The sequence below is a fragment of the Lygodium microphyllum genome, chromosome 15, assembly GCF_053477565.2.
Source record: "Lygodium microphyllum isolate KBCC chromosome 15, Lygodium_microphyllum_v1.1.10, whole genome shotgun sequence".
NCBI lineage: Eukaryota > Viridiplantae > Streptophyta > Polypodiopsida > Schizaeales > Lygodiaceae > Lygodium > Lygodium microphyllum.
In genome coordinates, this window is record NC_141149.1 from 21,423,493 (window position 1) to 21,436,873 (window position 13,381).

At 49.0% G+C, this 13,381-nt stretch overlaps 1 pseudogene; it reads right to left on the minus strand.

Annotated features, from left to right (window-relative positions):
- Window positions 1-897: 897 nt before the first annotated feature.
- The window catches only part of LOC148024330 (uncharacterized), a 101,302-nt pseudogene continuing 88,818 nt past the window's right edge, over window positions 898-13,381 (minus strand).

Consider the following 13,381-nt stretch of genomic DNA (forward strand, 5'->3'; position numbering starts at 1 on the left):
TGTGCCATTTCAGTGAGAGAGAGAGAGAGAGAGAGAGAGAGAGAGAGAGAGAGAGAGAGAGAGAGAGAGAGAGAGAGAGAGAGAGAGAGAGAGAGAGAGAGAGAGAGAGAGAGAGAGAGAGAGAGAGAGAGAGAGAGAGAGAGAGTTATATTAATGTCTTCTAAAGACCAAAACTGGCCTATGAGACAAACTGTGATACAATTGATGAGGTCCAGCTATCCAAAATAAAAGTGCTGAATGAAAAGCTAAAAACTGGAAACTGAAAATATGGTGCTGTGAGTGTGATAAGTCTCGTGTATGTGTATGTGCATATGTAGCTCTGGTACTCCAGATAATGGCTACAAAAGGGGAATAAATGTCGGCTGTGATAGGGGAACAACTGTCGGCTGTGATAAAGTGGTGCAAGAGAGAGAGAGAGAGAGAGAGAGAGAGAGAGAGAGAGAGAGAGAGAGAGAGAGAGAGAGAGAGAGAGAGAGAGAGAGAGAGAGAGAGAGAGAGAGAGAGAGAGAGAGTTATATTAACGTCTAAAGACCAAAACTGGCCTATGAGACAAACTGTGATACAACTGATGAGGTCCAGCTATCCAAAATAAAAGCGCTGAATGAAAAGCTAAAAACTGGAAACTGAAAATACGGTGCTGTGAGTGTGATAAGTGTCGTGTATGTGTATGTGCGTATGTAGCTCTGGTACTCCAGATAATGGCTACAAAAGGGGAACAAATGTCGGCTGTGATAGGGGACCAACTGTCGGCTGTGATAAAGTGGTGCGATGTGTATATGTAACAGATGCAGGGAAATATACTATCCTGGGATGTAGTAGCAGTTGTCGAAGTCGCTAATAGCAGGTGATCCCTCCTGGATGCAAGATGTGGTACATCGACGGTGGAGAAAGAGCAAACTAGAGATCTGAGATCCAATGTGTTAAGTGTCGTCGGATCTCAGTCTGCTGTTGATGTAGATCAAGAATCCTCAGGATCTCCTGTCGGTGTGGCTGTGGGATCCAAAACCCACGGATCCTTGTGCGGCGTCGGGTACGCTGGTCCTCAGCCTGCTGTAGTGTGAGCCCGGAGGTCTGGCTGGAGGCTGGTACAGTAGCTCTCACTCTGTCTGTCTAAAAGAACTGTGTAATAGTCATCTGGGTGGGCCCCTCTCTGACTGGGACCCGCTATGTGCTCTGCTCTCTGATGTGCTATGCCTCTCCCAGAAAATGGCCAAATGATCTTTGATCCATATCAGTCATATATCCCTGAAGTGAGCTGCTCAATGTGTATCTAGATCTCAACTCTGAGTATGCCAGGCATTTGAGAACAAAATGCTCGTCACTCTCCACCTTTGATCTGCAAAGGGGGCATATCCTCTCCTCCCGTGGGATGCCACTAGCTCTGCCACTCTCAATCATAAGCTGATGTGATGATACCCTGAGCTGTCCAATAAGAACTCTCAATCGATGTGGCATATAGATCTGCGTATATCTCGGAATCTCTATGAATCCCTGCTCTGATATGCTCAAGAACTGTGTATAATAATGTGCCATCTTCAATGGCAGTGGCTGTGCAGGGCTGACCCATGTCCTCTGTATATAAATATGCCATATCTCCTGTCTAATGACTCTGTTCCTCTCAGAGAGAGAGAGGGTGTAAGTGGGAGCCTGAGTATCATATAGAAGAGGTGGGAGTCTATCAATGTCCAACCCTGTCAAACCAAGCTCTAGTCTGTGCATACCATGATGTGGTATTCCCCGCTCGAGCCATCTCCTGAGATGCCATATATGCTCTGTATGCAATGCGATCTCTGTCCATATCCTGAAATCTGTGTAGGAAGCAGACTGTCTGAAATAATGCCTCGACTAGCATGGGCGGTGTGGCAAGCTCTGCTCGCACAATGCCATGTGGGACTGAGGCCTTGCTGCGAATCAATCTAGAGAGAGAGAGAGAGAGAGAGAGAGAGAGAGAGAGAGAGAGAGAGAGAGAGAGAGAGAGAGAGAGAGAGAGAGAGAGAGCTCTAGCCCGTATCGATTCGATCGCATCACCGACGCACTTACCGGCCCGTTCAGGTATACGAATCTCTTCCTCTACTTCCCTAGATAGGATTTGGAAGTGCATGACCATGGCGCCAGTCTACATTTAGTGAAACGATCGAAATCACGTTCGCGCGGGTTAAGCGCGCTGCATTCGGCCCGTCCGAGTGGCCTCTCCTAGGCCGAGTCTCAGAATCGGCCCTCAGCCCTTGTCACTCGGCCCACTCGGCCCACTCGGCCAAACCCTAGTCGGCCCTCAGACCGGCCCTCAGACCCATCTGAGGCAATTGTCCGAGTCAACCCACTCGGTTGTCCGAGTCAAAGCTTTTTGCCACGTGGCAAAATTGGTCCGAGTCTCAAATTCGGCCCTCGGCCACATTCCAAATTCGACCCTCGGCCTTCGGCCCGTTCGAATCACCTTGTCCGAATTCGCCATTCGGCCCATCCGAATCAAAATCGTCCGAGTCAAACCCGGAAATTCGGCCCTAGACCGTGTGCCTCGGCCCATCCGAGTGACCTACTCGGATCCTGCAATTCGAGCCAGTTGGTCCGAGTGTAACTTTTTGTCAAATTTTTCAGAAATTTGACCTGACCTGGCAAATACGTAGCAGCGCAAACTGTCGAAACCCTTCAGGCGCTCAAAATTTGATTATGGCGCACGTGATAAGAGAAATTGTAGTGCGCAGCCACTTAGCGGCTAGAAGCGGACAGTTGCGAGACCCAAGGACTTAGACGCGAGCCGCTGAGCCGTAAAACCTGATCGACCAGAAACGAACAGGGCAACATACGAGGAAACCCTAAACCTTGACAAAACGGCCAGAAAATGGACCTACAAGCCTATCAGGCCGAAACAAGCGAGAGTGTGTAAGACGCTGAGGAATTGCTTGCTACACTCACATTGAATCTCCGCACTTGAAGTACACTTAAGAAAGCTGAAAGCCTGATTGGGCACAAGTGCACGAGAAACGACACACACATCGAGTAACCATAAATTGAGGGTTGTATTCAATAACCAAAGGAACTCACTCAGATAAACTACTCAAGGAACCCACCAATAAGAGAGGACCCAAGGTATAGATAAACCATCAAAGCGCAGAATAGGACCAAGTAGGGAGCGCCAACAACGAGGATCTGTCAAGTCCATTCAACCTGATCGACAACGTAGTGGAGCGCGAGAACTCAACCATGACGGAAGAGAGCTCAGACCATCGGTCTCACGAGGACCTCGATTTGAACGTATTCCCAGATGCTATTCAGCAGCAGCTGGTGAGCAGTTACGACGCGCACGCCTGGTATGAGCACCGCGGCAGGACAACAGACGCAATCATTGTAGATCTAGAGGAGGAGAGAAGGCTAGCCCGCAAGGCATTGCAGGGCATAGCCGAGTACAATAGGGATCAGCAAGCTAGGAGCCAAAGGCAAAGCATGGAGCTGCATGAGGTCCAGCGAGTGCTGAACTTGGCTGGCCGAAACCGAACGGACCATGAGAGAGCACTAGAGGAAGACTTCACGTTGAGCGAGCTTCTCATGAAACGGCTGCTCGACAATACAGCAGTAGAGTATAGTGCCACCGCACTAGCGACATCACTGCTCGCAGGATTAGGAGCAAACCAAGGCTCAAAAAGCTAGGCCAATATATCAATTGTTGCCAAGCAACTCGATAAGTACCAACCTCATGACGACCCATACAACTTTGTTGAGCAGTTTAAGCAAGTCTGCGAAGCCAATGGCCTCAACGACCAAACTCAACGCTTGCAAGCATTCGGGCTTTGCCTAGGCGACAAGGGTAGGACGTGGTATACGAGCCTAGATACTGCAGAGCGAGCCAACTTCAATGACCTCAAGGATCTCTTCGTCAAGAGATTCACTGAGTCCGGATACTCTGATAACCTGCTAGTATGCTTGATGAACGTCAAGTAGAAAGAGAAGGAGGACATCCGTGACTACGTGACCCATGTGAGGAGTCTCTTTAAGAGAATCCCTCTAGGCGAGTGACCAACTGACAGAGCAGTTTCGACTATATTCATCAGCGGAATTCGAGACGAGTTGTATAAGGCTTTGGCAGGCAATTCAAGCTTGTAGCGGGACGCGGTGGCTAGAGTGTTTGAGGAAGCCATCAGAGTCGATGATCAGCTGAAAGAGCGAAGCTCCAAGAGCTCAAATCTAGAGGAGACCAACTCGCGAAGTTCAGAGAGAACGTTAGCCTCTAGCGAGTGGTCAATCCCATCATCCCAAGATAAGGGGAAGGCCACCGAGATAGTTGGCTGAGGTCAAAATGGAATTAGCCAAGTTACAAGACATGTTGAGACGACCAACGCGCCTGCACATCCAATGCATGTACTGTGGTGGAAACCACTTGCCGGCTGAGTGTCAAGACCTTAGGTCAAGACCTTGTGCTAACTGCGGTAGGTTCGGTCATGATGTCGCGCATTGTAGATTACCAAGAAGACTTCCACACTCGCAATCCTACGGCCAGCCTTACCTAGCGAACAGGCCGGAGCCATTCTTCGGAAGGGGAGTCCCATTGGCTCTTCCCGCGCCTAACAATATGAAACCAATCGTCCTTAGAATGGACATAAATCCTACATGCATTCCTAGACCGCCTGGTCCTTACGTGACCCACCCACCGAGCGACACTCCAGTACACTACGTGGAGGAGCCGAATGATGAAGAGACCTACATATACCCTTATGTTTCGCACGACGACGAGGGCAACACGGTCCTCATGGATTATCGACTCGTGTCGGTGATGGCCTTAGGACGAGGACGAGGTAGAGGCTTAGGAGGGCAGCCGCAGGATCCAGTCACTTGTTGGACTTGTGGTCACCCGGGCCATGTCTCATCACGCTGCCCTGAAAGAGAGCAGCAAAACAGAGACAAGGCTGACCAAAGGTACGCAGAGTGCAGAATTACCCATCTTTTAATGGATTTCCCAAAGTGAAAGCCGTTCTCTAGCTCAGCCAACTTGCCATCTGTCCCATTGGGGCTGTTTGGTGTCGAAAACCCCGATGGGGAGGCCACACCTATTCCATTGTGGTCATGACCCAAGCCCAAACGAAGCAGGCCGGCATCTCTCTGCTAGCCAGGACCCAACAATCTTGACGCAACCTCCCTAGGGAAGAAAAGCCGTAGGTGGAAAAAGAAGAGATCGGAAGCTAAAGTTGCACTAAAAACCGAGAGTGCTACGACTCTGCCTGCGGGAAAGAAGGTTTCAGGTGCAGAGGCAGAGACTTCAGCCCCTAAGACGACCGAAAAGGGAAGTGCTAAGGTAGGGGAATACCCGCATCCGAAGCGATAATTAGAGGCCATAGAAAAGGTGAAGGAATGGATGAAGGAGGCTCAAGAGCATCTCAAAGACGCTGAGCCCATCATAGAGGATGAGATTGATGACCTCTCCAGCGTAAGCACGCCGATGTCACTGCCTCAACCTAAGTCGACAGAAGAAACCGCACCACAAGCAGTGCCGCTAAGACCAAGCCTAGACACGATAGAGCCGTAGATCAGCCGCGGCCATTGGCCCGGATAATCTGGGTTAGGGGAAGGATGAGTATTTAACGATCTCCTGACCACGCTAGTGACCACCCTTGTAACACTTAGCCTGGGAGATATGCTTAAGTAGCATTCTACCCTATGGCAAGATCTTAAGCAGTGGGTCGAATGATCACAAGAGTAGGTCACGGCAGACCCTCAAGATCAGGATGCAGAAACGCAATTGCCAAGTTTGACGCTGCACTCCGTGCCTAAATCCTTGCACGTCAACGCCTTTTGGGAAGACTCTGAGATGCACGCGGTCTTGTGGTCCTAGCCCTGGGTGACACAACAAGAAAGGGAATCGTAGACATGGGAGCTGGGCTTAGTGTGCTTAGCCACGCAGTGCTTTAGACTTGGGGAAACCCGCCTGTCGAAGCTGCTAGGTTTAATGTCACGCTAGCAAACGGTATGAGAGTGAAGCCATTCGGGGTACTGAAGAATTGGCTAGTGAAGATCGCATGTGTCCAGTTCTCTGTCGACTTTATAGTCATGAAGGGAGTGGACTACGATGTCTTATTAGGCCGACCCTGGATGTGCAACGCTAGAGTCATCGAAGATTAGGATAGCGGCTTGATCTTCCTTGGCAATAGAACGGACGCCGTAAGAATAGAGATGGACACTTGGAAGACCTCACCAGTCGACCTAGACGCCATCTCTGCTATGCTCAAGGGGAACACTTAGGTCAAGAAGCCCTATGGGTCCTTGTCCAAGTATGTCCCATGCCTAGAGGATGAGCGGGATTGGATGCACATTCTTGCTACAATCGACCTACCATTCTCAGATCATGAGGCATATGAGCAGGCCATCAAAACAATCGGCAAGTCTAATGAAGCACTCTCTGTACCAGTTTGCATGATGGCAGGGAGCCACTGGGGAAAGCCTGAGCCTGTCACCTTCCAAGTGCCATCCAACAAAAGGGAACTCCAGGGGATACTGGAACACCTAATGGACTAGCTAGCGGGCAATCCAGCTGCACATTTCAAACCACTCCAGGATCTCTTAGAGGAATCCAAGTGGCAATGGACTAGGGTGCACAACTTAAACCTCATGTATAACTGGGCCCTAGTTCTTGAACAACGGCATGAGATATACCAAACCCTAGGAGACGACGAGCAGTTGGATGACAAGGATTCTAGCGACGAATACTAAGACTGTCAATCCTTCAGTGATGGGAGTGAGGGTGAAGTGGATACCATAGAATACGACACAGAAGGGCGAGAAATTGAGCAGATACGAGTAGATGCCGCAGAAAAGGCAGGCCCTTAGAGTAGAGTGAGGAGTCATGCGCATGGAATGTGATCGCGCTTGGTTGGAATGCATAGAAGCCATAAACCTTGAGCAAGCAGGCCTAGCCCAGCCAGGAACAACATCAATACTTAGGACCGAATCGCCATCTGAACTGCGGCCACCAGGGGAGACCACCTCTTCCAGCGAAGATGGAGGATTTGACTCTGAATCAAAAGTTAGTTCGGATAGTGATCCAGAGATCCCTAGGCCGCCCACGACCAGACGTACCAAGGGGGACCTACCCATCCACCTAAGGCGCAGACGGGTAACGCAAGAAAAGGCAAAGCAACCTAGGGATACACGATCAGAAGAACAACGAAAGCCGCAGGACCTCCCTAAACGCTTCAAAAAATTCAAAAAAGGGGATAGGGTAGTAGTTTTGTTAGGTGCCAAACGTCAAGGGCAGACGAGCGAACCAATCGAGGGACCAGTCAAAGTCAAGGAGGTAGATTTAGCCCAGGAAGGGGAAGTACCCCGACCAGTGTTCATTGCCGATGACCTGATTGGTGAAGAAGAAACTAGTCTTGTCGCTCTCTTGCGAGAGTATATAGACGTGCTTGCCTAGTCCTTAGAGGAGCTACAGGGGGTAGATCCGAGTGTTGTGACTCACAACATAACCATGAAGTCGGACGCAACGCCGGTCAAGCAACGACCGTACCCTATGAATCCAAAACACGTTTATGCTGTCAAAGAGGAAATTGACAAGCTAATGAGAACTGGATTCATTTACGAAATTGAGCACATAGACTGGGTATCACCCATAGTCATTGTGATGAAGAAGAAAGGAAAAATTCGAGTGTTCGTTAATTACAAGAAGGTGAACGCTGCTACGAAGAGAGACAACTATCCATTGCCATACACCGAGCACATGCTCGAGAGGGTGGCAGGCAAGGAAGCCTACAGTTTTTTGGACGGCTTCTCAGGGTACAACCATGTGCAAGTGCATCCTACGCGGACAGGCACAAGACCGCCTTTGCCACTGAGTGGGGCGCCTTTGCATACATAGTCATGCCCTTCGGGTTGACCAATGCCCCTGCCACTTTCCAATGCCTCATGTGCACCATCTTTAAGGACATGCTTCGCAAGGAGTTAGAGGTCTTTGTTGACGACCTGTGTGGCCATTTGACCTGGATCGAACACTTAAACAAACTCCGCGCAGTCTTTGAACGGTGCTGCTTATAGCGTCTCTCCTTGAACCCCTTGAAGTGTCAGTTTTGGGTAAAGCACGGATGCATCTTAGGGCACGTGGTGTCAAAGAACGGCATTGCCACTGACTTCTCGAAGGTCAGGGTTATTGTTGACCTTCCACCCCCAAATAATTACAAGGGAGTTCAATGCTTCTTAGGCCATACAGGATACTATCGGCAGTTTGTACTGAACTATGCGCTGATCGCCAGACCATTGTACAAGATGCTGATTGTCTTCGAGTGGATCGAGGCATGCCAATGAGCGTATGAAAAATTGAAAAGGGCTCTAACAACAGCACCAATTTTACGAGCCCCAGATTGGACCATTACCTTCCACGTGCACATCGATGCTTCTAAGTTTGCGGTGGGGGCAGTGTTGTGCCAACCTGGTGAGCACAACTTAGATTATCCAGTGAGCTTTGCTAGCAGACAACTCACTGAGACGGAGATGAACTACTCGACAATAGAAAGGGAGGGATTAGCCATGGTGTTCACTGTGAAAAAACTTCGGCATTATCTATTGGCCACACCCTTCATCTTTTTTGTGGACCATCAAGCACTGCTCTATTTAGTAAACAAACCATGTGCTACAAGGCGCATAGCTCGATGGCTCCTCCTACTTCTAGAGTTCGATTTCTCCATGGTGGTACGAAAGGGAAAACAACATTACATGGCTGATCACATGTCACGCATATCCACAGGAGAAGCCGCTGGACAAGGCATCGTTGACGAGTTACCTGACGCCCACTTATTCCACCTGTCCAGCAAGAGAGATTTATTTAAGACTGATCTAATGCCATATTGGGCGGACGACATAGTCCAAGTGCTCGAGCATGGACTACCTGAGCGACCAATAGAAAAATCCCGACTTGGGCGCTTGATCCTGAAAATCCAGCTCTATCAGCTGATTGCAGGCCAACTCTATAGGTTGGGGCAAGACGGATTGCTACGTAGGTGCGTGTGTGAGCATGAGATGCACGATGTGCTCTCGGAGGCGCACAGCGGCATTGCAGGAGGACACTTTAGTGGAGACACGACATCACGAAAGGTGCTGCAGTCTCAACTATGGTGACCCACACTTTTCCGTGACGCCAAGCGATTCGTCAAGCATTGTGACGAGTGCCAATGGACAAAAGTCCCAATTCGTAAAGATCAAATGGAGTTGACCCCAATTATTTCTCGCCAACCCTTCGAAAAATGGGGAATTGACTTCATAGGACCCATCAGTCCTGCGACGCAGTACTCACAAGCCAAGTACATCGTGGTGGCCACAGATTACCTCACAAAATGGACAGAGGCAAGAGCCACATGAAAAAACGATGCTAGGATGATTGCCTAGTTCTTATGGGAGCAAGTGATCTCGTGCTTCGGTTGCCCCATCAAACCGGTTAGCGACCAAGGCACACACTTCATCAACGAAGTGATAGCACATCTCCTATCCACCTTTCTCATCATCCATCGCAAATCCTCACCATACTACCCTTAGGCTAATGGCCATGCAAAATCAACTAACAAGATTCTTATCAATGTCCTGACTAAAGTAGTCTCAGCCTCACGCAATGACTGGGACAACAAGCTGATGGCAGCCTTATGGGCCTACCGCACAACTTATAAAACGATTGTCCCAAACCCCTTTAGGGTGACCTATGGAACTGAAGCAATTCTACCATTAGAATTCTTCATTCCTAGCCTGAGAATAGCACTTCAAGAACGATGGGAAGGGAAGAAGGCATGGACGCAATGCCTGGTCGAGGTAGAACGCCTATCAGAAACTTTTCTTCTAGCCACTCACGCGCTGATTTGTGAGAAAGCCCGATGCAAAAGCTGGTTCGACAAGCATGTCAAGTAGCGCGAATTCGAATAGGGCGACTTAGTGCTCCTTTACTCAGCTAAGGGGCATAAGCAAAAAATGAAATTCAGGGGTCTCGGACCCTTCAAGGTTCGTGCAATTAGCCGAACCGGCAATATCGAGCTTGAGACACTAGACGGTGAGGGAATAGGCTTATTCAATGGTAGTCCTGTCAAGAAGTACTACCCCCCCACGCATCCTTGGCATGAGCCACCATTGTTAGACGGGTAGCTACAATCACCGAAAGCAACGAAGAGGATGAGGAAGCTGTGGAACCCGCTTACCTCCGTGTCACGGTCACTGGCAAGCAAACATGCGCTTTCAACGCCTTGATCGATGAGGGAGCAGACTTCAATGTCTTAACCCACAATCATTGGATCCAACTTGGTAAACCACTACTTCAACCCACAATTGCCAAATTAAACCCATATGGGGCTCAATCATACGCACTTCTCGGCAAGTGTAGAGTCGCCGTTTCTATCGAGTCTGGAGACTGTTCCAATGCTTTTTTACGTGTTGCCAAGTGCTACAGACACAGGCACGGAGTCACTACTGGGGCAAATCTTCAAAAAGCAGAATCACTACAATGTTGATTATGAGTCCCAGCGCATCCACCTAGCAATAGGCAACGTGCGCATTGTCACAGCTTTCAGCAAGGACTGCGCGACACCATCACTGTCCGCAAAGCCACCGGTAGAAACATCCGTAGGAAAGACTAAGGAGGGGGATAGTGCGCGACTGCTACTCCCCGACTTCCATAAACCGCAACCCGCAGCAACCAAAGCGAAGGCCCGACATCCTCGCTTCCAGTGGGTGCCTAAACAACCACAACAATCACCTAGGAGTCGACGCGCCTATCCTCATAAGACCTAGAATTCTAAACCTAGAAGGCCAAGATGCAATCACAGGAAGAGTCGCGTGATCAAGCAAAGATGGGTCCCTAAAGCCCTCTTGCATGCACAAGGCTACTACGAGGGAAATACCTCAATGTGGATCCCTAAGGCCCCCACGGCCAAAGGCACTATTCATACGCCACCCTCAAGCTTGATCAGCCCACATCCCGTAACACCTCAAAACCATAAGCCGTAGTACTCTCCAGAGCCTCAGCCATCCGACTTATCTACGCTTCGGCCAAAGAAAGTCGCGCAAACCTATCGGCCCAAGCAACAGCCACCGCCACAGGAGGCATCATCCGATCAAGTCAATCCGACTCTCCAAAGCAAAGCTGAATGCAACAGTCCATCTATTGGGACTGATCCTAATCCATCCATATTTCAAACAGTCCAACTACAGGCTCAAGGAAACTCCCAACCGCCCATCTTCGTTGTCAAAAGTGCTTGTTCTGTCAAACCGCAACCACCTGTCGGCCTTACGCCCTCCTACGAACGAAAATCCTTCCTAGCGCTAGCCATTGATCTTGCGGAGGACACCGGGGATGATGTGGTGGAATGCATTAAACGACTCGATGCCACCTTCGTATCGCTAGCCCTCAGCTACGACCGCTTGGACTTAGGTCTATTGGAAGAACCCTTTGCAAGGGAAGTGCGCAACATGCCTTGCTCTTGGGAGACATTTGAATTCGCATTTGCAAAAGCTTCTCGCTTCGCCGCTGAGTCAATCAAAAGCGAGATCTCCAAGGAGCAAGCCATCAGACAGCGCCTCATCACGTCATACGATCCACTAACCACTTCTGCTATCACTGACCAAGAGATCGCAAAGTTATCACACCTTGTTGACACTGGATTACCTTTCTTGAGGCAATGGTACGCTCTTAGGTTGCAATGGGAAGTTGAAGGATGTCACATAATGACTAACGTCGAGCCATCAAAATGGCAAAGTATGATCCCACTTATATCACACCCACCTCGTATAGAGTGTTAACCACTCTTCGGGGCTGACCCATGGAAGAGCACATCAAGGAGCATCCCTACCTTGACGGCCTCTTAACAGAGGAAGAACTCCACATTGCGAGTCGGGTCGACTCTGGTGACTTCCTCACAGATGTTCTCACATACATCACACACGTAGGAATTCGACCCTTTGATTTGGACCACACAGCTCAACTGGAATACAATCCAAATTTCTATATTTGGCTCCTTCACAAGTAACTCCCATCCTAACATGCCGAAAGCACTTAACCTTTTGACCCTCAATCCTAGGAAGGATTCTTTTCAAGATGGAAGGGGAGGGGGTAAGATGGAATGAATCAAATGAGAAATGAATCAAAGGGGATAAATCAAAGTAAAATTAGCAAAAAGCATAAACATGTAGTATGAAAAAACAGACAAGGTAGAAAAATGGGCAGGAAAACTTTGAAATAAAGGGCAAAAAGTCCAAGTCTAAAAAGGAAAATCTACATGGCTTCCTAATGAATTCATTCAAAAAGCATAGAGTTTTTCTTTTCCAGCAATCAATGAATTGACATGTGGAAAATACTAATGAAAGCTACGATTTATGGCAGGAGCATAAAATGTCGCAGCAAGACATCTAGAGAACCGCGCCTTTAGCCAGCTCAAATTCTGAACCATCCACAACATGGAAGTTGTGGTGGCCAAGGAGGAAGTAGCCAGGAGGGTGGTTAAACAATGCAACCTCACAAAGTATCTTGAAAAGTTCTCGCAGGAGCCGGACCACCTAAAGTGCGTGGAGCTCCTCAGAATATACAACCCAAACCAAGAATGTGGTATTGTAACTGTGGGCAGAGGAGAAGGTGCAAAGCAGGTACAGGTTCGTCGGTTAGATCCAGCCTTGGTGGAGAAGGTTTTGGGATTGGTACCAAAGATGGAGAGGAAACAAAAAAGGGATGTTTATGCCATGCTGAAAATGAAGAAGAAAGAGGTGCTCACAAATGACGGCATAAGCATCTAGGACATCCCTGACATAGAAGCCAAGATGCAGGCCAAGCTGATACATGTGCTTTTCTCCAGCTAGCGTTACAATTCATTAATGCATCGAATTAGCATACCGGTGTTGGAGAATGTAGCAGCCCATACCCTAGATGAAGTGGATTGGAACATGTACGTGTGAAAAACGATTGATCAGGCGGCCAAAGCGTTGGCCCTGAGAAGTGCACCAGCAGGAGCAGAATCTCTGGCTTCTAAAGTTACGAAAAGAAAGAAAGCCTCCTCAAAAGCCTCCTTCATCAAGTATGGAGGTGTCTTGACTGCACTCATCCAAGAGGCAGTGAAGGAAGCACAGGAGACGGAAGAAGGAGAAGGAGAAACGCCAGAGAGGTCGCCTCCTCACCAGGACAAGGATAGGTCCACCGACAGAACTGAAACAGAAGAAGAAGGGGAGGGACAGACAAGTAAAAAGACAACTAGGAGACCCAAGAAGAAGACAACGCAGAGAAAGAAGAAGGATGACGAAGGCAGAAAGAAGGAGAGAGAAGACTTGGAAAGGGCAAAGAAAGAGTCCCTAAAATAGGCCAAGGAGAGGGAGAGGACGAAGAGACAGGAGGAGAAGAAGGAAAAAGAAGAATTGCAGAAAGCAAAGAAGGCGTCAAAACAAG